Source organism: Platalea leucorodia (assembly GCF_965183815.1).
Source record: "Platalea leucorodia genome assembly, chromosome: 31".
NCBI lineage: Eukaryota > Metazoa > Chordata > Aves > Pelecaniformes > Threskiornithidae > Platalea > Platalea leucorodia.
In genome coordinates this window covers 244,545-265,675 of record NC_138853.1, presented here as the reverse complement: position 1 = coordinate 265,675, position 21,131 = coordinate 244,545, and the positions used below count along the sequence as shown (strand labels likewise).

Genomic DNA, 21,131 nt, shown 5'->3' with positions numbered 1-21,131 from the left:
CATCCTCACTCACACAAGCTAACTCAACCTGTTGCCCATCTCATAGAGGAGCTCCATATATCTGAGCTGCTCCTTCACACAGGGGGCATCCTCCACCCTCATCCTCCCTGCCACTCCCAAGCCTCTGATCTGAGGCCCCTTTCTGTGGCCAGTGGAGAGAGATCTGTTAAGTGGTGAGCATACAGTCACCCACCTTAGGACCTGATGAATCGTGAATGGGAAATATTTCTCTTCCCATGGGTAGCAGGAGGAACCAAGAGGAGGTGATTTAGGAGGGATTCATCGCAGACAGCTGTAAATGTCTCCACAGAAGCCATTTGCAATGAGTCAGTCTCATCAATCAAAAGAAAGAGGCACTTTCAAGGTAAAATTTGTCTGAGCTAAGACTGGTTTTGTCTTCAGGTCACTGGCAACCCACAGAACACGTACTAACCTCCTGGCTATACAAAAGAAAGAAATGGTTTGAGTGCAGCAGAAGAGTTCTTTGTTCCTTTAATAAAGTCCTCAAAGTGAACTGGGATGCTTCTAGTCTTTATTTATGTGCATTTTCAATTTAGTCACTAAAAATAAAAATTCCATTGTTCATCTTGCTCAAGTGCCAGGGAGGTGGACAGTTATTTAGGGGACTTCTGTCCACTTAAGGAAGTGTGGTATTTGCTGTCCACATCCATTACAGGGAGGAGACGCTGGTCCTCAGGCCATGCTGCTCATAGTGCACCACTTCCACATCTCCTGGGTCTCATCTGGCCCCATGAGAATTCCCTGCAGCCCAGACACATAGTCCTATACTTCTGTGTTTCATCCACCCTGAGTACATGAAATCACGTGAGGTCTGTATGGTGTGCTTTGTTTTGTTTTGTAGGCTGCCAGTAAGGAGGTTCTGCATGCACGTGTGGCGTGAAATACAGTTTGGTGTCTGCGCAGACTAGAGGAAGCAGCACCTGGCACAGCCTTGTTCCTACGCCTTGTAAGAAAGAGCTCTTGGGGGGAGCTGTGCCTTAACTCTAAGGAGCATTTTCCTGAAGGAACGATGCCCACAGCTGCACCCAGCCTTTTCCCTGGTGTGAAGGAGGTGAATAAGGTGATCAGTCTGGAGGACATGCCGTTAGAGCAAGACACGGGCCACAGATATTTGCTGCCTAGAGGTACCAGTGGGGATTCAGTCAAACCTAAGCTATCTACCCCAAAATACCAGAGCCATTGATGCACAAGTGACTTTGGGTAGGATTTATCACAATAACATGCCTGAAACAGCTAAGCTAAATCATCACCTGTAATTTCAAAATCTCTTCACTGAAGAAACGTTGGTGGCATTCATTGCCAGCTTGGATGGGATGGGATTCATCCCATGAACTTAGGCATGTAAGCCTACACTCATCCGTCTTATTTTTCTGTATTAGTAACATGTGTGCCAGCTTGATGGAACCGTTTATGTATTTCAGTGTTTCCGTGGCTTGGCAGGGAAGTTATTTATACAATGCAAGAAAACTCTCTCAGATCAAATGCAAAAAATCTCTCACATTGCATGACAATCCCATATTTTTGTGTAAATGAATGAGCAAATCATGGTTTTGATCCTCTTTCCAAAAGAGAACATTTTTCTTGCCAAGCATGAGTGAAAAGTAATCCAGGAAAATTACAAAATGGCAACACTGTGGCAGGGATTAGAGGAGATGTTTCTGTTTACTTTTGGAGAGACCTTAAGGTACAGTTGTAACCCTCGTGTCTTCAAAGGATGGCCCCCGCTGAGCAAGAGTCCCTCACTTGTGTAAATCACCAGACGTTGCCCAGCACATGGGTCAGTGCACCTGGCGTTAGGTATTGAAAAGTTAAGCTGCCGAGCCTGGGCTAAGTACAGTTCCCCTGAAGTGCTATAGACCACTATAGGAGGAGATGACACCATCCTCTGTACTGCTCCTTCCTCCCCGCTGTCAAAGGAGACCAGGCAGTGACCTCATCTTTTTAGACATTACAGTCATAAAAGTCTATGTCGGAATAAGTTAATCCCCCTGAATTTGCTAGATCAGCTGAAGTATTGGCTCCGAGAGCATTGCGTCAGGGACTGGACATTTACTTCAGCAGACCTGATCTGGAGACAGCTGCCTTGTTACTCAAAACTACATTTCTGACCAATATTCAAGATTTTGCACCAAAGCGGAAGAGAGGTAATCCGAGGCAGTTAAACTGGACTTGATTTCAGGCATGTTTTTGTTCTAACCAGGAGGTTAATGGAGATGTAAGCGCCACTTGGTAGAGAAATAAAGCCATTATTGTTCTTTCGATTCTGTTCCACCTATTTTCTGTCATTACCTAAAGATTAAGGAGTTCAGCAAAGATCTGCCACCAAAATAATCAGGAAACCAGATTTAGAAGCAAGGAGAAGTTGCATCAGAACTGGCGGAGGGTGAAGCTTGTTGAGAATTGGAGGAAATGGAGGGATGAAGCCCTCTGCTTGTTGCTTTCTGTCTCGGTTTCCACACGTAGAAAATGCCATTGTGGTATTCAGCAGGGTTTGTAAAGTGCTTGTAGGTCATTTCAAAGGCATTGCTAGGTAAGGCCTTCTTATGGTGATCTCTTGCAGGAGAGCACCTGGTGTGATATTCATTTCAGGAATCTTTACACTGCTAAGAAAGAAAGGCCTCATACCTGCAAATATTTCATCATCATGTGTTTGCCCTCCCCACCCCTCTCCCCTTTCAAAATCCACCTACAAAAACTTTTCTGAGATGGAAAAGTGTTGCCTGAAGATGATCACCTTTCTCTTCAAGCATGCCTTGAGGGCATCTTTCATCATCTGGTTCCTCAGGCTGAAAAGAAAGGGACTCATCAAAGGAGTTACCACTGCACTGAGAAGGGCCACTGCCTTGTTGTAGGATATGTGGTGACTTGAAGGCTGGACATACATGAATATGCAGCTGCCGCAGCCCAAGATGACAAAGGTGAAGTGAGAGGAGCATGTAGAGAATGCCTTGTGCCGTGAGGAAGCTGAGGGCAACCTCAGTATGTTGTTAATGATGTAAAGGTAGGACACTGCTGTCATGCCCAAGTAGCCAAGTAGGATGATGGATGAGGCCATGAAGGTGATCAGCTCAACAATCTGTGTTTGTGCCCAGGACAACTTGATCAAAAGCACGCCGTCGCAGAAGAAGTGGTCAATACGATTGGCATTGCAGAAGGGCATCCTGGCAACCAGGACAGTGGAGACAATGGTGGCCAGGAAGCCTGCAGCCCACGAGCCCAAGAGTAGCTGAAGGCAAAGCTGACCGTTCATGAGCATGGGGTACTGCAGAGGGTGGCATATGGGCACATAGCAGTCTTAGGACATGAGAGCCAGAAGGACAAACTCGATGTAGCCCAGAAGGGAGTAGAAGTAGCCCTGAGTTAAGCAGCCTGGGAAGGAAATGGCTTTGCTGCCCATCAGCAAGTTTCCTATGGCTTTGGGTACGATGGATGTAGCGATAAAGATGTCCAAGCAGGAGAGGTTACAGACGAAAAAGTACATGGGCCTGCAGAGGTCTCTTCCAGGCAGAACGAGGGCAATGATGAGCAAGTTTCCCACTAAGATCACCAGGTACGAAGCCAGGAGAGGGATTGCCATTAGGCGCTGCTGATGGTGGCGGGAGGGGAAGCCCAAGAGAAGGAACTCTGTGACAGTCGTGTGGTTCACCATTTCTGCATCGGAGCTGCAGTGAGCAAGGGCAGATGGTCAGTGGAGGAAACAATGCTTGAGGAGGTTACAAGGAGATGAGACAGAGCGAAAGAATGTAGAAGGACGAGAAAAGGCGTTCATGGAGACATTCATGCAAAGGCTGGAAGGAAAACAGAAGAGAGGAGAGAAGAATCAACCTAGAGCAAGAAGGACCCATTTTACGCACTAGGAGCAAACTTAGAGTGGGGGTTAGAGCAGGAATCCACTATAAACACGATGCAAGTTATTGTATTTGAGCTCTTTACCCAACAGTCCCTTTACAGGCAGTGGGGAAAAAATAGATGTTTCTCAACCGTTTTTATTCTAATCTATTTAAAGGTATCTTTTAGGATGAGCTACAATGCATTCTAGTGCAAGACAAAACAGCGCAGCCAAGTGCCTTTAACCTTTTGGTTAGGACAGAAAGAGAGAGAAGGCGGCATGAAGATGGTGAGAAATGATGGGGCGTGTGGGAAGTAAAGGTAAGAAGGCGAGTGAGAGAAGAGGAAAGTTTTATTCCCTGGGAAAGGTTTGGTTTTCAGGGAAAACCAGAGCCAAAAAGGGAGAAGACAAACATCCCGTGTTTAAAACTAGTCCATTTTCAGGACTGTCTTTCCATCCACGCTTGAACTTTGTCGGGTACCACAGAAAGCTTTATAAACAGATTCCTCCTCTGTCACTGACAACTTTCTTGCTGAAGAACAGTTTTGATAAACCTTTCTGGCTGTCGGAGGGAAAAAGAAAAGAAGATTTGAAAAGCAGCAGAGAAGAGGGGAACAAACAAAGGAAAAACCTAAGAGCATAACAAGATTGAAAAAGATGGGGGGGAGGGAGGCGGAGAAGGGAAATTCATTCAGTTGGGGGATAAAAATTACCTTGTAAAGTAAACAAATAAAGAAACTAAATAAACTAATAGGAAATTGAGCCTTCTCTCTCCTGTGGTGTTTGGGGTTTTGTTTCTTTTTCTGTTTTTCTTTTCTTTCCTGTGGAATGAAGCTCGGTTTGGTAAGGAGTTCATCCTTACCAAGTCAAGAATATATTATCTGAGGGCTTGGAAAGTTCGAATTCCTGATGCAGCGCTTCTTTCCAAACAGCCTTCCCCTATGCGGGCCATCTCCTTCCTGTCCTGCTCTTTTTGCTCACAAAACCTACACAAGCCTGAAAACCTTAGACCCATCGGGCTCTGTGCAGCTTAGCTGAGATGGGCCAACAAGCCCATATCAAAGGAAGGGGTGGAGATCCTGACACAGGTCTCGCTTCCCCAGAAATATCACAGGGAAAGGAGGAATATCAAAGGAGGGTAGCAGGTAAGAAGGCAGGCAGGCCAGGAATTAAAAAACAGCCAAATCAATGAAAATTGGGGTGAAATGTGACAAACCACTGACATGAATGTAGGATGTGCTGGGAGCATTAGCCGGGGGAAAGAGAAGCCCAGCAGAATTTGTGTGAAGCACCATCTCCTTTCCTCCCACAACCCCTAAAGAACAGTCTGTCAGGGCTCCTTTCAAGGCTCTTGTAAAGCCTTTGTGGGTCAGCTGGGAATGCCATTTGTGCTGAGGCACTTCCTCGAGACTGAAGGAGTCTCCAATTTTTCTTCTCCTTTTGTGGAGAACATTTCTAAGGCCTTTGGTATGTTCCCTGAGAAGTCATGGCCTTGGGTGCTAAAGGGTTCCACAGCAGAGCAGCTCTGAGAGGGTGAGGGGAGATTAATGACAATGATAGCTGGCAGCTAGGTGACCTAATCCCTGCAGAAGTCGAGATCCATTCTGTGAGGGAGAAGCACCAAATCTTAAAAGGTGCTGTCAAGAGACGTAAACCATGAAAGCAGCTTCTGTGGAGTGACTTCCATGCTACCTGCCTTGTCTTTTTGGACAGGATAGGTGGTTTTTAGTGTCAGAGTAATCTTCTTAGTTTTCCTGGGGTTTGTCAATGAAGTTCAGGACACAATTCAACATTTTCATTGCAAAATGGTTTTCTAAAGGTAGAGGAGAGGAGTTGATTCCTCTTCTGCACTTGCAAGGGGAGCCCTGACTGACCAATTGACACCTGGCCTCTTCATTGCAGACCTCTGGGAGATTTGCAGAGATCATTCATTGCTGTCTAGGGGCCACCTGACTGTCTCCTTCGAGTCCAGAAGGGAGCTGATGTCCTGAGGGTTTGGTGCTAAAACTGGCAACACTGTGAAGGCCTCTCTGCCCATCTTAGTGCATCTGAAATAGGACAAGGTATCTCTCTTTGGGTGGAATTGTTCCTCTAAAGCTGAGAGAGAGGAATCTCATTCTTCAAGGCTTTGGGAGTCTCCTCCCTGATGACATGGAAGAAGACTTTCCTTCTCCCTGAGTACAGATAGCCTCTTAGTCCCCCTTTCTCCACAGGGCTCATGAAAATAGGACCTCCTTTGCACTCCGTGTAGGCAGGCCAGCCCCATCCTCTGGCACTGTCTGGCAGAGCACAAGCCTCTGCCCATGGATTTCTTCCTGATCTCCCGACTTCACAGTGGACTGGATGACCTTGCACTTGTCTAAGCTGGGCCCCAGATCACTTCTCCTTTCAACCCATTTCTTCATTTCCCAGTGCAGGCAGGAGGTGTAGAGCAGGGGCTGATAGAACCCACTCTCCCTCCATTTCATATATACAATTTATTTTGCTGTAGGCATGATAGTCAAGAGAAGGTTTAAAGGGAAATTGGAAGGAGGCCATTGCAGTGGCTCTGCAGATCGGTAGAAGAGATATTTCCCAAATTATCACAGAATCATAGAATCACTGAAGTTGGAAAAGACCCTTTAGGTCATTGAGTCCAACCGTTAACCTAGCGCTGCCAAGTCTACCACTAAACCATGTCCCTAAGCACCACGTCTACCTGTCTTTTAAGTACCTCCAGGGATGGGGACTCAACCACTTCCCTGGGCAGCCTGTTCCAGTGCCTGACTACCAATTCAGAGAACTAATTTTTCCTTTGCTCCAGTCTAAACCTCCCAAGGTGAACCCTGAGGCCTTTTCCTCTTGTCCTATTGCTTGTTACTTGGGAGAAGAGACTGACACCCACCTGGCTACAACCTCCTTCCAGGTAGCTGTAGAGAGCGAGAAGGTCTCCCCTCAGCCTCCTTTTCTCCAGGCTAAAAAACCCCAGTTCCCTCAGCCGTAAGACCTGTTCTCTAGACCCTTCACCAGCCTTGTTGCCCTACTCTGGACATGCCCCAGCACCTCAATGTCTTGATTGTAGTGAGGCGTCCAAAACTGAACACAGGATTTGAGGTGCAGACTCACCAGCGCCAAGTACAGGGGGATGAGCACTTCCCTGGTCCTGCTGGCCACGCTATTCCTGATACAAGCCAGGATGCTATTGGCCTTTTTGGCCACCTGGGCACTCGGCCGGCTCACATTCAGCTGGCTGTTGACCAACACCCCCAGGTCCTTTTCCGCCAGACAGCTCTCCAGCCACTCCTCCCCCAGCCTGTAGCGTTGCATGGGGTTGTTGTGACCTAAGTACAGGACCCGGGACTGAGCCTTTTGAACTTCATACAGTTGGCCTCAGCCCATCGATCCAGTCTGTCCAGGTCCCTCTGTAGGGCCTTCCTACCCTCCAACAGAACAGAACTTCTTCCCAACTTGGTGTTGCCTGCCAACTGACTGAGGGTGCACTCGATCCCCTCATCCAGATCATTGATAAAAGTGTTAAACAGAACTGTCCTCAGTACTGAGCCCTGGGGAACACCACTTGTGACCAGCCCCCAACTGGATTGAACTCTATTCACCACCACTCTTTGGGCCTGGCCATCCAGACAGTTTTTTACCCAGCAGAGAGTAAGCGTGTCCAAGCCGTGAGCAGACAGTTTCTCCAGAAGAATGCTGTGGGAAACAGAGTCAAATGGTGTCAAACACGCAGTTGTGCTGGAGAGCCCTGGCATCTCGCATAGCACTACAGGCCTGTATTTGGCCGTTGAGTAGCTGCCCTGAATTAGGTTAGGCAAGGTAGGGGTGTCCATGGGCGTTGTGCTGTTACAGTCCATGGTGATCTAGTATATGCAGCTGATGGAGAAGATGGCTGATGGCTATGGCAATGGCTACATCTGCCCCACAGACTACCTCAATAGGCTGCCCTGAACATCAGGAGTAGGGAAAAGTTCAGATGTCCTAAACGTGGGCATCTGCTGTTGGCCAAAGGAGGTCCCCTCTAAGCTCAAAGATGATGCCTCCAGATACTGCCTTCTCTCTGAACTGCTGCATTACAGCTTGCAGTTACCTGCACATACCTTGGACCACCTCTGACACCTCAGATGTTCACCAGGTGTTTGAGTCTGAACAGCTCACTCCTTCCCTCCATCCCCAGCAATTACCATGGGAGCTGAGACAAGAGGCTCCCAGGCACCAGGTTCCTATTTTGTGTCCACCTGACCGGAAGCAAGAGGAATCCCACCTCCTGTGGGTTTGTGCAGCCATAGGTGAGAGCTGAGTGCCATTCCAGCCCCAGGACTACAATCAAAGAATGAGAAGCCTCAATTCACTCAGCTGAATCCCTTCCCTCAGCAGGGGTAAAGGAGATCTGTCACTGTCCAGGTTTCCTGTCCCATACCAGAAGTAAGGAATGGTGATTCTCATGTCCAGTTCTCTCTCTGATAGGAGAAATTGCTGGAAAGAAGTATCTCTCCAGAGGTGGGAGAGGGACCACAAGTTATTACTTCAGTCTCTTTCACAGCAGGTTTCCCTGGAGCCCCAGGGACACCTGGAGGGAGCCCAGAGGGGCAGAGAAAGTGGTGCCTTGGGCTGGGCCTCTGCTGCTGAGCTGGGCTGGGCTCCTGGGATGGAGGGAAATCATGGCAACCAGGCAGTGCTGCTGAGAGACAGCTCTGCCCAGGAGCAGCTCCTCTGCAAAGGGCAGCAGGGCTGAGGGCACTGCCTGCAGGCACTGAGGGGTGAGGAGATAAGTAACAGAGAGGTTAAAGGCAATCTGGCATGGGAGGACAGGTGAGAGCTCACTGTGGAAGAGATCCTCACAACCCTTGATGCAGTAAGTCCCTGGCTGCAGGGCAATGCAGATGGGTTCCTGGAAGTCTCTCCGAGACCTGGCACATGCCACAGCGGATAGGACCTGTCAGGACGGCTCTCCTGGTTTTTCTGGTTTGGAGGAGGAGGTCATGCTCCAGAGCAGGCCTTTCCTGCTGCACCATCAGAGGCACAGGGCATCACGACTCTCCTGGAGATGGCTGCAGGGGTGTGAAGGCAGGCATGCAGGCAGGGTGTCCAGGGCTGTTGTTCTGATCCATGTCCTTTGTGCCCCAGGGGGCTGTGTGCCAGGGCAGGGACTCTGCTGCCTGCCAGGGTCAGTGCCCAGCCTGCCCGGGGAGCTCCCCCCGGGACTGTGGGAAGCTCTGGGTGGAAGGAGCAAGCCCCAGCAGGGCAGGGCAGGGTGCTGCATGGGTCAGGGTTGCTCAGACAGGACATGACGGCTGCCTTCTCCTGGCAGCAGGGATATTATTCCAGGTGTGCATCCGGGGTGCCCAGGGCTCTCCTCCTGAGCAGGGTCCCTGCACCCCAGGGGACTGTGTGCCAGGGCAGGGACTCTGCTGCCTGCCAGGGTCAGAACTCAGCCTGCCCGGGGAGCTCCCGGTGGTTCTGCAGGGAGAAGCTGTGGGTGGAAAGAGTGACCCTCAGCAAGGCGGGGTCCTTCTGCTGTTGAAATGGTGCAGCATGGGTCAGGGCTGTTCAGACTTCTACATCACCCAGAGGACATTTGCAGAGGGTCATTTTAAAGATGGATGCCAAAGTAGGAGATCAACTGAAGGGGAAGGAGTCTGTGCTTTGGGTTTTCTCCTCAGTGCCCTGCTGCCAGGAGGAGCCTGCAGGGCAGAGCTGAGCACACAGCAGGTGGGATGGAGTCTGTGAGCATGGAGAGGGAGGAGATGTGGTGACAGGGAAAGGGGTCGTGGCCAGGCAGCAGAGACATGGGCAGGAATTAAGGGAGAACTGCTGCCAGAAATGCTGTGGGAGGAGGGATTCAGGCATCGCCCTGCCATCCCCTGCAGTTCAGATGCTTTCCCTGGAGCAACCCCCTGGTCTCCTCACTCACACAGCAGAGCCTCTGCCCTTAATGTCATGGAGACTTAGCCATGAGTTGCCCTACCCAGCAGCCTGACCATCAAAGAGGAGAAAAACTCAAGTGTGTGACAGAGTGTCCCTCTCCTGCCTCCCTTGGCAGGGCTCCTTTGGCATGTTCTCCTCTTCTCCCTAATGCCCTTGTTCTCACAGTTACACTCACTGGTGTGGGGGGTGAGGATTCAAGTGCAGCTCAGACACCAACGCTGCGTGTGCTGTCATGCACATATGGCCATGGAGGAAAAGCATCCAGCTCGCACCCTGTTAACTTGTGGGGCTCCTTCCTTCAGGACATAACAAATTCAGGACAGTTGATTTTTTCCTTGGGAGGTCCTGCTGGGCTGCAGGCTGCCCTCCCGTAGGGCACAGCTCTCCCAGGGCATCTCTGAGTTTTGCAGGAGCCCCCTGAAGAAGACACCTCGGTGCTAAGGCCATTGAAATGCTGCTGGGTGGCTGCATGTGGGCAGCTGTAATGAGCCCTCTGTGTCCCTGGTTGGGAGGGCAGAGCTGAGATCCTCCTCAGGTACGATGAGATGGGGTGAGGGGGTTGGAGATCTGCACTGGGAAACTGCATTCCTCTGCTCCCAGCACTGGCCTCTTTCTTTTGGGGGAACACCCAAGTGCAATAGTCCTCCAGCTGGAAGAGCTGCCAGCACAGGGCAGCTGAGAGCAGGGCTGATGGACAGAGCGGCTGTCCTCACTCTGCACTAAGGGACAGTCCCTGTGCCCAATCTCAGCACCCACAAGGTTTCCCTGGCAGTGCAGCAGAAATGCCAGGCATTGCTGCATTCAAACCACTCCTCAGCTGTGCCGGGGCAACTAGAACAGAAGGCACAACCCAAACTCCCCACAGCTCTGCTCTGCAGTCAGGTGAATTGGGAGCCACAATGCTGAAAATCTCTTTGACATAACGAGTGGATTTAATCTGAGATCACCCTGAGTTCCTGTTCATCTACTGGTGTAGGGCAGGACTGACCCCTGCAGAGCCCCCAGCAGAGCCTCCTGCTCCCTGGGGCACCCTCAGCCAGCACCAACCAGAGCTCACCAAAGCTCTTCCTGAAAAGTGAAAGGCTCTTTGGGGGCTTTCTATGATAACCTGGGTAGAATTTTCTCGAAGCAGTCAGCCCTAACTTCTCCCTTCCTTTACCTCCTTAAACAGATCCCCATGCCCAGAGGGACAAAATCTCCAACGACAGCTCCATCACCCAGTTCCTCCTCCTGGCATTCGCAGACACATAGGAGCTGCAGCTCTTGCACTTCTGGCTTTTCCTGGGCATCTACCTGGCTGCCCTCCTGGGCAACGGCCTCATCATCACTGCTGTAACCTGCGACCACTGCCTCCATACCCCCATGCACTTCTTCCTCCTCAGCCTCTCCGTTCTTGACCTGGGCTCCATCTCCACCACTGTCCCCAAAGCCATGGCCAATTCCCTCTGGAACACCAGGGCCATTCTGTACTCTGGGTGTGCTGCCCAAGTCTTTCTCTTTGTCTTTTTGATTTCAGCTGAGTTGTATTTTCTCACTGTGATGGCCTAAGACCGCTACGTTGCCATCTGCAAACCCCTGCACTACGGGACCCTCCTGGGCAGCAGAGCTTGTGTCCACATGGCAGCAGCTGCCTGGGCCAGTGGTTTTCGCTGTGCTCTCCTGCACACGGCTAACACATTTTCACTCCCCTTCTGCCAAGGCAATGCTGTGGACCAGTTCTCCCGTGAAATCCCCCACATCCTCAAGCTCTCCTGCTCACACTCCTACTTCAGGGAAGTTAGGCTACTTCTGGTCAGTGTCTTTGTGGGCTTTGTGTGTTTTGTTTTCATTGTGCTGTCCTATGTGCAGATCTTGAGGGCCGTGCTGAGGATCCCTTCTGAGCAGGGACGCCACAAAGCCTTTTCCACGTGCCTCCCTCACCTGGCTGTGGTCTCCCTCTTTATCAGCACTGTCATGTTTGCCTACCTGAAGCCCCCCTCCAACTCCTCCGCATCCCTGGATCCGGTGGTGGCAGTGCTGTACTCAGTGGTGCCTCCATCAGTGAACCCCCTCATCTACAGCATGAGGAACAAAGAAATCAAGGGTGCCTTGTGGAAAGTTATCGAATGGGTGCTGTTTCTCTGACAATAACCCACCTCCCCTCCTCTCCACATTTCCCAGAGTTTATCTTAGGCCATGAGTCTGATCGTTTCTCTCGTGATAATTCTAGTTAGAGATAAATTACCTGGTTTATTCTCCTTCTGTGGACGTTCGATCTTATCGTGTCTGACCCTTGCACTACACTGTGTCAGATGTGGCCTGTCCAACAGCAGCTCTTCAATAAAAGGTCATCTCCTGGGTGCAGTTCCTGAAAGCTGGGCTCTTCCTCCACTGTTGCTTCCAAGAAAATGTCCAAGGAATTGGTCTTTTAAAGTTTCTGTTCTTTCCTTCTCAGTTGTTTTCACGTTAACTGGTAACACTGAATTCCATTGGATCAAAAGTTCTGGTTTTAAAGGCTCTCTTCTTGGTGTCCAATGGCAGGGGAGATGGTCCTTGAGCTCCCCATTATGTCCTCAGGTGGCTTCATGTACAACAGGACTGATGGCATGTACCAGACTCTCTGGAAATTAATTTGGAGGGGGTGAGGAGAGGATGGGGACTTCCCACGTGCCCTGGGGTTGGAATGAATACAGACTCAGAAGGTGGAATACCCTCAAATGTAAAGTTCCCCAAAAGTAAAGAACTATGATACATACACGAAGAAGGACTCTGCAGTGCCATGGGAGTCAGTGGGGACTCAGCAGGCACAGGGAAGGGAGAGTGGAGAGCTGCAGAGCTGCATCAGGATCCTCAGGGCCAGGACACTGGTGCTGCAGAGGAGGGGGAAAATTCAGTCGGGGTTGGGGATCAACTAAAATAAGATTTTAGGAGAGCCAGAGAGTGCCTAGCCTCTGTTTCCTCATGGCCTTGGGGCCAGCACCAGCCGTGGGGCTGATGGGGAGCCTGAACCCTCCTCTCTGCCCCCCAGAAGCTGCTGTGGCCTTCAGAGGGGCTGGGGCTGTGGGGTGAGTGCCCAGAGCTCTGCAGCAGCCTGTGCTGGGCAGTGCCATGGAGCCAGCCCAGGCTGGGCTTCTCTGCTGGGCTGGGCTGGGCTGGGGAGAGGGCAGGGGAAGTGGGAAGAGGTGGGGAGGGGCTGGGCTGGGCTGGAAAGAGCCTGGGAGAGAAAACCACCAGTGCAGAGCTAAGGTGTGTGAGTGTGCAGGGTAGGGGCAGCCAGCACTCCCAGTGCAGAGCCAGGTGTCATGGTGAAGGAAGCAAGGCATCCAAGGTGCAGAAGAGAGGGGCCTGGTCTGTGCCATGTGCCCTGAAACCCCAGGGAAGCTGCTGCAGGAAATTGTCCCCGACCAGTCCCACCCACCAGCCATTTCCATCTCTGGCCATACACCCCAGCCCTGAGGAAGGACCTTTGCTGCATGGTCACGCCTGTCCTCCTCTGGGGCTCAGTGATACCCAAATCCACTGCCATTATTAATAAAAAGGTAACCAGTTTCCTACTGACAGCCATTACACACAAAACACCACAGCTCTTGCCACAGCTGATTTCTCAGCCAAGCCCATTCTCAGACAGCTCCAGCTGGATCAGGTGTTCATGACCTTGTCGTGACAAATACTGAATAATTCCATTGAGTGAGATCCCAAGTCAGAGGATTTGTTTACATTCAGTTTATAGGCTAAAGCACCCCATGCCCTGCAGATATCTCATTTCCTTATCTCTGGCCAGAAACTTCCTTATTTCAATATCTATTGATTGCTGATTATTATTCTGCCCAGTAATACAGTTACAAGACTGGTTTCACCTTCCTAAAAGCTTAGAATCATAGCATCATAGAATTGTTAAGGTTGAAAAGGACCTCAGAGATAATTGAGTCCAACCTGTTAACCTAACAGCCTGGTCCACCTTTAAACCATGTCCCTAAGCACCACATCCACTAATTTTTTGAATAGTTCCAGGGGCTGTGATTGCACCACTTCCCTGGACAGTCTGTTCCAGTGCCTAACCACTCTCTGCGTGAAGAAATTTTTCCTAATATCAGATCTAAAGCTCCCTGGCACAACTTGAGGCCATTTCCTCTTGTCCTATCCCTTGTTACTTGGCAAAGAGACCAACCCCCACCTCATTACAACCTCCTTTCAGGTAGTTGTAGAGAGCAACAAGGTCTCCCCTCAGCCTCCTCTTCTCCAAACTAAACAACCCCAGCCCCTTCAGCCGCTCCTCATAGGACTTGTGCTCTAGACCGTTCACCAGCTTTGTTGCTCTACATTGGACATGCTCCAGCACATCGATGTCCTTCTTGGAGTCAGGGGCCCAACACTGAACACAGGATTCGAGGTGTGGCCTCACCACTGCTGAGTACAGGGGCACTATCACCTCCCTGGTCCTGCTGGCCATACTATTCCTGACACAAGCCAGAATGCCATTGGCCCTCTTGGCCACCTGAGCACACCGCTGGCTCATGTTCAGGTGGCTGTCAACCAACACCCCCAGGTCCTTTTCCGCCAGACAGCTCTCCAGCCACTCCTCCCCCAGCCTGTAGCGTTGCATGGGGTTGTTGTAACCCAAGTGCAGGACCCAGCATGGAGCCTTGTTGAATCTCATACAGTTGGCCTTGGCCCATGGATCCAGCCTGTCCAGGTCCCTCTGCAGGGCCTTCCTACCCTCCAGCACATCAACACTTCCACCCAACTTGGTGTCGTCTGCAATTGTCATAGGACAATTCAGGGTGGAATGGTCTTGTACTCAAGAGGTCTCTAGTTCTACCTTTGGCTCCAAGCAGGGCCAGCTCTGAGGTCTGAGCAGGTTGCTCCATAAATGTCAGCACCCCTGTACAAAGTCTGCCACCATTATTGAAACGGAGATGAGGCATTTAACCAGCTCCTTGAACCCAGGAATGGGTATGCCATGCCTCCTGAGATTCCCAGGAACACCTAAGCTTTGTGTGCAGAGAGGCGTGAGTCCTCCTTTGGTGTCCTGGCCAGTCTCCTGGCAAATGCAGTGCTTTAGGCTGTGGAGAGAATCAAAAGAATCTTTTTGACCAGGTTAGGTTCATTTTTCATGCTGAAATGCAGGGCAGATGAAGGGAGCTCAGAGCTTCCAGGCTCTCTGCTGCCCAGTTAGGACTTCAGAGACCAGAAATACAGGTAACAGTGTTGTGTCAGTGTCCAGCACATGGAAATGTTGGCTTCCTTTGTGCCTTTGCACTAATTTGGGATGTGTCCCTCAGCCGCCTTTGGCTAAAGAAGAAACAGCTGCCCTCTTTCACCCCCTCCTCCACAAAACAGGGAGAAAATATAGGAAGCAGGGATAATTTAAGGGCAATACTGTCTAAGAAGTGTAATATTTAAATGTAATACTTAAATGATAACAGAGAGCTAGCAGTGAGAGAAAAAGCACTGTTCTAAGAACTTCACGCCAGAAGCTAACTACTGAGCACTTATGGCTATTTTGTCAAGTAAAAATGAATGTTGGAATGAAATTAAAGTGCTTTAATTAATCATAATGACGAATAAGAAGGAACTCCCTTACAGCACTGTGCTGTTCCTGTTATTATAGTGATAGTACTGCTCATTCCTTAAACAGCCTTGAGAGCTGCTTTATTTTTCTCATTTCCAAAGCTCCACCTACTCAGATCGTCAAAGGACTACCTCAAATCTCTGTGACCCAAATGTCTCCAGTCTTCTCTCATCAAAGGTCTTTTACCCCAGGACACTTCTCACGATCACTTCAATACACTGCCCAGTCTCTATTTTTCATCTGGGCGAAGTCAGGGTATTCCTTTGCAAAAGCCTTTTCTACATGCTAATCCCACTGGTATCACCTCCTGCTGGGTACAGCTCCATCCGCTTTCTGCAGAGCTCCATGGGATGGGCAGTTTTCCTGTTTCTTCTGCCCATTCACCTTCACAACCTTTTTGGATTGTCTGCGTATCAAACACATTTAACCCCCACAGTTTCAACCATTCCCAATTGTGCTCATGATTTTAAAAAGCTGCATTAAGAAAAGGAACAGGGGGATGTCTGGAACGATGGCGTTTGTCTTCTCAAGTCACCGTTACGTGTGATGGAGCCCTGCTTTCCTGGAGATGGCTGAACACCTGCCTGCCGATGGGAAGGAGGGAATGAATTCCTTGCTTTGCTTGCACACATGGTTTTTGCTTTACCTATTAAACTGTCTTTATCTCAACCCTCGGTTTTCTCTACTTTTACCCTTCTGATTCTCTCCCCCATCCCACCGAGGGAGGTAGTGAGCGAGCGACTGTGTGGTGCTTAGTTGCTGGCTGGGGTTAAACCACGAGAAACAGAAACTCCAGAGGTCTCTGGGCCCCTATTCCAGTGCTGGACTGGCCCCCTGGTGATTTTTTTTTTTCTTTTTATTCTTTATGTCAAGTTAGTCAAGCATTACACAGCTCAGTACAAGACATCATAGCAGGGGAAGATGACCTTCATGTCTTTTAACTTTTTTAAGCTGATTCCACATGGAGACACTGTAGATAGTCCGTGGCACCTAATAAGTGATTTCTCAAGCCTGAGGGCAGTCATCTTTCATTGGTTGTGTCACCCTCTGGGCCCTACTGACTACTGACCATGCTTTGACACTTTCCCTTGAACATTACGTTGGTCGGACGCAGCTTGAAGTAGCTTTTGGCATCACACTCTTGAGGGGCACTGAAGGTGCTCTAGAGTACAAAGATATCATGGTGGGGCATGGCGTAACAGGAATGCCTCAGGACACCTTTCCCCTTCTTGAGCAGGATGAAAGCCAGGCTGGACACATGGTTTTGTCTGAGCAAATATGGGATGCTTTGTTCAGGCAAGCACATAACCCAGTGGGACTTTTGGTACTGCTTGGGACTATTTTACATCCTCGGTAGCATCACTTTGTCCATAGGAGTCTCCTCAAGGCAATTCTCACTTCCTTATTCCTCAGGCTATAGATGACAGGGTTAAACATGGGGGTCACAATTGTGTAAAACAGGGCAAGGTATTTGTCGGTGTCTACCGAATCCCTTGACCGTCGCTTTAAGTAGACGACTGTGGCCGAGCCATAGAAGAGCCTCACCACCCCGAGGTGTGACGAGCAGGTGGAATAGGCTTTGCATCTGCCCAGACCTGAAGGCATTTTCAGAATTGCCCTAATAATTTGAATGTAAGAAGTAACTATGAAGGAGAAGGGAAGGATTACGAAGAGCAGGATGATGGTGTACAGCATCACTTGGTTCCAGAACGTGTCTGCACAGGCCAGTTCCAGCAGAGGGGGGACATCGCAGAAAAAGTGATGGAGGTCATGGGATGCACAGAAGGGCAAAGTGAACAGCTGGTAGGTCTGTCCTACTTGCACTGGTACGACAGCCACGCAGGACCCCACCACCAGTCTGATGCAGAGACCCCTGCTCATGATGAGGGTGTAGTGCAGGGGGTCACATATGGCTATGCAGTGGCCATGGCAGCCAGGAGAAGGCATTCAATGCTGCCCAGCAAAACCAGGCAATACAGCTGGGCAGCACAGCCCAGGAAGGAGATCCTGCCATCCGCCCGCAGGAAACCCACCAGCATTTTTGGCAGAGCGACTGATGTGTAGCAGATCTCCAGGGTGGACAAGTTCCTCAGGAAGAAATACATGGGGCTGTGGAGGCTTGAGTCCACCACCGTGATGAGTGCAATCAGGCTGTTCCCTGTGAGGATCATGAGGTATATGACCAGGAATACTGCGAAGCACAGGCCCTGCAGGCCAGAGTGGTCAGAAAATACCAGAAGAACGAATCCGGATCCAATGGTGTGATTCTCCAAGCCTTTTCTTTGGGGCATTTTCCCTAGACAGAGCAATCCAAACAACAGGCTCTTAGAGGATGCTGATGGCTTGTCCACCATCCCACACACTTCAAGCCCAGAGAAAGCCTATGAACATCAGCGTACATGTGATTGCAGGATTAGGCGAGCTGGACCAAGATCTGCCTGAATGTTTGGAAATCTAACATGGTTTGCTTGCTGCAGGGGGAGGGTTAAAAAGAGGAAAGAACAGAATCCTTCAGCCTGAATGACTGGGATTTTTAATATGGGTAAAAGAAACTTGACTTTCTTTTTCAGAGTTGATTTTCTTAAACAGAATACCTGGTGAGAGATGAGAAAAAAAGGAAGAAAAAGGATAAATTCTCACCCCTTTCAGAACAGTCTTGCTTACGTTCCTTGTCCAGATCTTGTAAGAGCTGCATTGAATGTAAGAACACAAAGAAGAAATAGGGTGAAAAGGAGAAAAGGGATGAAAAGGGGAAGACAAAGCAAGGCAAGGCCAGGCAAGGAGAGGCAATCAAAAGAAAGCGAGGCAAGGCTTGACTTGATTCTTAGATCTCGACGAGAGAGATTCGTCCCAGCTCTCCTCACATGTAAGAGCTCATCCCCTGACGCCGTGTCCACACACAAACATCTGGGAGACTATTTGAGACCTGAATCATTACTTTTTACATGGCAAAGGGTGAATCCCATCAGAAGTACAACAGGCTTCTATCTGCCAATGAATCTAGTGACACTGATGCATCCAGGGGACATTTGAACAAGACGGATAAGCCGCAGTTTATGCATAAATCTCAAGTTTTCGGGGTGCTAAAAGACATTTTTATGCAAGCAATCAAACTGCTTGATGCATTTTTCAGTTATACAGAGAAGAAAGTGATTAAAATTCGGCAATCTCCTTACGATACCCAATTTTCCAGAGCAGGTCAGGCTTTTATAACTTCTGAATGAGCCCTGAATAATTCAGCATTCCTAAACTTGCTGCTCTGTCGCTTGGATTTCTGACAGCTTACAAATCCAGCCAAGGGCCCATTCGCTCTGACCCCAACCCTGCAATGCTTCCCACTCCCCTGCAAGCCCTTGCAGAAGCAGAGTGATGCTCTTGCTGCCTGGGGAACTGAGCCTTCCCTTTGCATTTCCCACCTTCCCAGAGCATAAAGACTTCGTGCTGGGCACACTTGAGGGATGGGAGCTACAAGCAAGCAGCGCTGCAAGAGCACGTTGCTGCTTCTGCAGAAGAGACTCAGCTGAATGATGTTTTATAATCTCAGCTTGACATGGGGAAAGAATATCCTCTTCCAGGCAGAGGACTGAGGATGCTGGCCATGTCTATCACTACCTCCCTTTAAGGAGTCTTCTTAAACTCGGATGTACTGAAGATGAGAACAGCAGGTCAGAAAACATGTGATAAAAGCATTCAGACTAGCCAAGTGAAAAACACAGGGCGGTTTTCTCAAGAGAAAAATCCGAATTCACAAAAACACACAGTCCTAACGGTGTGATCCTTTTCCCAAGGTATTCCTGCCTTTTTCCTGTGAGTTTTTTCCATCTCATAGAGGTGCCATTCAAAATTTCCAAGATAAAATTAGGGTTTGCATGAGTGAAAAGTCACCATGATTGTTTTCTAATCTACCTACTTTTTCGTATAAATGTACAGAAAAATAAAATACTTCTCTGATACCCACATTTATTTTAAATTAAGGCTTTCACTCAAAGCAACCATTTACCTGCAGGTTACCCACATACCAGCATTTCCTGCTTGTTTCAAAATGTCCTCAAACATACAGCCTGTTCTTTTTAACTCTCCGATGTCTCAGTGCTTCACAAGATCATGGGTGCAGCATGGTTCAGGCTAGCTTTGCTCATGGGAAACTGCCAGAGTACTTCTTAGATGGTGACTATCTCATGGGCGGCACTTTTCAAAGCTGAAGGAAGCCCATTTCCATGCCCAGCCAAGCTGGACAGATGCCTGCAGCTGCTTCTGGCGGTGTCTGTGCTGGATTTACCAGCAGGATTACCAGGATACCAGCAGTGTCTCCAAGTTTTTGCTTAACCAGGGATTTACAGGGATTTTCCGTTGCCAGGAGCCAAAAGGCAGGAACACCCTCCTCAGTCCACAGTGCTGCAGGGGGCAGTGGTGAACTCTTTTTCTCTCCATCATTCTCCTCAAAACCACCTGGCTATGGCTCTCTGGACACCTCTCTGTCACTCTCACCTGGTTATAAGACAGTTAGTAAGCAGCCTCAGGAGAGAAGGTAGGGATGCTGGTGCTGACACTGCTCCTCCCTGGACAACCACGGCACCAGGAACTATTTTAGAAAGACTGTCAGAATCACGGGCGCCAGCCTGACAAGCAACTTCCAGCATAACTATACGCCTTTAGAAAGAGAAAAACTGAGACATGAGGTTTAGCTGCTCAAAGGACAAGTGCCAAACTTGTGGGAGGAAAAACAAAAAATACAAAAAAGGCAAGCAGGGAAGCAGAACATAAGCCTTTTCAGTCTGTGCTTAACTTCACCGTGCAGCAACAGAAAAGGCTTCTCTGTACCTCCACCTCTCTGGGTCCCAACCCGTGCCTGTGGCCCATGTTATCCTCAAGACGGAGGTGGCCCTGAGAGGTTGAACTCTGACTGCTTGTGGTGTCTGCATGCTGGTTCACATCCAGAAAGAGCCTGGAGAGGAAGCTTGGGTTTGGGGCATCTGCATGGGAAGGAAAAAAGGACCGTGTCATGGCACTACACTGCAAATCTCTGTATCTGTACAGAATAATTTGGCCCCGATGCCTCAAGACTGGTTGACTGAGTCTGACCTAGGTAGACTTGGTGGCTTTATAGCCAATAGCACAAATAACCCCTCCAGAGGAAAGGATCTCCTGCCATTGTGTAAGGTAAATGCAGTCCCTGATTCCTTGCTCTGAAACCCGACATGTGACTCAACAGCCTCCAGTCTGTCCTTTCGGGTTACCCAACAAAGTTGGGATTAAGACAAGAAGATCATCTCCCACCAGGACCAAAGGACCCAATGGTCAGGAAGGCTATAAAGTGCTGTGGCTTGGACAAATCCAGGCACTACAGGGTGCTTTCCTCCTGTCAGAGCTGTAGGATTGTAAATATGGAGAGAGACTGGGGTCAGTAGAGCTACTCCAGGAGGTCATTGCACGAGAAATATCCCACCCAAAGCCTGGTTATCTACGTAACTAAGCTCTGATTAGAGCTCAACAGAGAAACAATGGATATGGTATATGAGAAATACAAAATGGTTCGTCTGACCTGAGTCTGATTTGGGTGACACACAGTGGTGCCCACAGCCACGGTGCCTACAGCCATGAGGAAGCAGAGGGGAGCTGCTCATGCCGCCAGGCCTTGAACTAGCACTGACAGGATGATACAAGGATGCTCGTCTGTCCATCCCATCTACCCAAATTATCTTTTCTTTCTAATGCTGTTACCATAGTAATCATTGCCTGAGACGATATTACAGATGTCGTTACACAGGTGCTGTTGGCCTTGCAAGATGCTTCAGGATACCTGTTAGGTTA

General features: G+C 49.4%; 2 pseudogenes across 2 annotated transcripts; both read right to left on the bottom strand.

The window, feature by feature from the left end:
* Positions 1-2,707: 2,707 nt before the first annotated feature.
* On the bottom strand, positions 2,708-3,670 carry LOC309601302 (olfactory receptor 6M1-like; annotated as a pseudogene). The gene has a single exon. The product of its transcript is annotated as an olfactory receptor 6M1-like (transcript).
* A 13,009-nt stretch (positions 3,671-16,679) lies between these two features.
* On the bottom strand, positions 16,680-17,611 carry LOC309601297 (olfactory receptor 10AG1-like; annotated as a pseudogene). The gene has a single exon. The product of its transcript is annotated as an olfactory receptor 10AG1-like (transcript).
* Between the last annotated feature and the right edge of the window lie 3,520 nt (positions 17,612-21,131).